Here is a 2,749-nt window from a genome sequence, read left to right as displayed (position 1 = left end):
GTTAAACATGTTTATATATATATATATATATATGTATATATATATATATATATATATATATATATATATATATATATATATATATATATATATTTTTAAAAGACACCTTTAAAAATTTTTATATGACGCCACTTCTTAAACATGTTTTTATTTATTTCTTTTTTTTAAAAAGACACATTTAAAAATGTTTATATACGCCACTTCTTAAACATGTTTTTTTTTCTTTTTAAAAGACACACCTTTAAAAATGTATATATAAAGCCACTTCTTAAACATGTTTTTTTTTTTAAAAGACACACCTTTAAAAATGTTTATATAACACCACTTCTTCAACATGTTTTTCTTTTTTTTTCAAGATACACCATTAAAAATGTTTATATAACACCACTTCTTCAACATGTTTTTCTTTTTTTTTTAAGATACACCATTAAAAATGTTTATATAACGCCACTTCTTCAACATGTTTATATATATATATATATACATATATATATATATATATATATATATATATATATATATATATATATATATATATATATATATATATATATATATATATATATATATATATATATATATATATATATATATATATATGTATTTTTAAAAGACACCTTTAAAAATGTTTATATAACGCAACTTCTTAAACATGTTTTTCTTTTTTTTTTAAGACATACCTTTAAAAATGTTTATATAACGGCACTTCTTAAACATGTTTTTATATATATATATATATATATATATATATATATATATATATATATATATATATATATATATATATATATATATATATATATATATATATTTAAAAGACACCTTTAAAAATGTTTTTATAACGGCACTTCTTAAACATGTTTATATATATATATATATATATATATATATATATATATATATATATATATATATATATATATATATATATATATATATATATATATATATTTTTTTTTTTAAAAGACACCTTTAAAAATGTTTATATAACGCCACTTCTTAAACATGTTTATATATATATATATATATATATATATATATATACTTTTTTTTTTTTTAAAAGACACCTTTAAAAATGTTTATATGACGCCACTTCTTAAACATGTTTTTATTTCTTTCTTTTTTTAAAAAAGACACATTTAAAAATGTTTATATACGCCACTTCTTAAACATGTTTTTTTTTTCTTTTTAAAAGACACACCTTTAAAAATGTATATATAAAGCCACTTCTTAAACATGTTTTTTTTTTTTAAAAGACACACCTTTAAAAATGTTTATATAACACCACTTCTTCAACATGTTTTTCTTTTTTTTTAAGATACACCATTAAAAATGTTTATATAACGCCACTTCTTCAACATGTTTATATATATATATACATATATATATATATGTATTTTTAAAAGACACCTTTAAAAATGTTTATATAACGCAACTTCTTAAACATGTTTTTCTTTTTTTTTTAAGACATACCTTTAAAAATGTTTATATAACGCCACTTCTTAAACATGTTTTTCTTTTTTTTTTTTTAAAAAAATACACCTTTAAAAATGTTTATGTAACGCCACTTCTTAAACGTGTTTTTTTTTTTAAAGACACATTTAAAATGTTTATATAAAGCCACTTCTTAAACACATTTTAAATTTTTTTTTTAAATACACACATTTAAAAATGTTTATATAACGCCACTTCTTAAACACGTTTTTTTTTGTTTCTTTAAAAATACACACATTTAAAAATGTTTATATAACGCCACTTTTAAACATGTTTTTATTTATTTTTTAAAAGACACACATTTAAAAATGTTTGTATAACACCACTTCTTAAACATGTTTTTCTTTTTTTATTTAAAGACACACCTTTAAAAATGTTTATAAAACACCACTTCTTAAACAAGTTTTTATTTATTTTTATATAAAAGACACACTTTTTCAAAATGTTTAAATGGAAGAATGTTAAGTGGATAATCTTCTTCTTTTTCTTTATGTGACATTCGTCCTCCACTGTTGCCATTTCTAATATAAAGTAGTGTAAAGTTCTTACTTCTATCTGTCAGTAAACTCGCCATGAAAGCACTAAAACATACCGGTATAGTGACTTTACATTATTCACCCAAGGAACTTCAGTTATTAGAGAGTTCCGCTCGGACGTTTTTTTCACGGGACACATTTCGGGTGTTGTTGTTGCACTAGTGAGCCACGGATGAATGTCATTAAAACAGTTAGCCCGATCTTTTGACACTTCTTCCACTCCCGTCCTTGCACGCTACACCGCTACAACAAACAACAAAGATGACGGGGAGAAGACGCTGTCCAAGTGGAGGCACGTAAACAAAACGGTGCATCCTGAAGAGACTGTCAGAAAGCGACTTGAAGATGATGTGTAGAACATCCTCTATGCAACATTTTGAGCAAAGAACCACCATTACATGTTATGTAGACCACAAGGAAGTATTTTACATTTAGAAAATAATCATAATAATAATATGACTCCTTTAATGCGCCTTATAATCCAGTGCGCCTTATATATGAAAAAAGATCGAAAATAGACCATTCATCGGCAGTACGCTTTATAATCCGGTGCGCTTTATATATGACAACAGATCGAAAATAATCCGTTCATCGGCAGTGCGCCTTATAATCCGGTGCGCTTTATATATGAAAAAAGATCGAAAATAGACAATTCATCGGCACTGCGCTTTATAATCCGGTGCGCCTTATATATGAAAAAAGATAGAACATAGACCATT

The 2,749-nt window shown here is 23.4% G+C and overlaps 1 protein-coding gene across 1 annotated transcript in view; it reads right to left on the bottom strand.

Annotated features, from left to right (window-relative positions):
* Positions 1-2,749, bottom strand: part of LOC133648068 (coiled-coil domain-containing protein 88B-like) — a 60,100-nt gene that overhangs the window by 56,656 nt on the left and 695 nt on the right. The window lies entirely within an intron of this gene.

This window comes from Entelurus aequoreus, linkage group LG04 (genome assembly GCF_033978785.1).
Source record: "Entelurus aequoreus isolate RoL-2023_Sb linkage group LG04, RoL_Eaeq_v1.1, whole genome shotgun sequence".
Classification (NCBI taxonomy): domain Eukaryota; kingdom Metazoa; phylum Chordata; class Actinopteri; order Syngnathiformes; family Syngnathidae; genus Entelurus; species Entelurus aequoreus.
The sequence above is the reverse complement of the archived record's forward strand: the minus strand, read 5'-3'. Positions and strand labels throughout refer to the sequence as shown.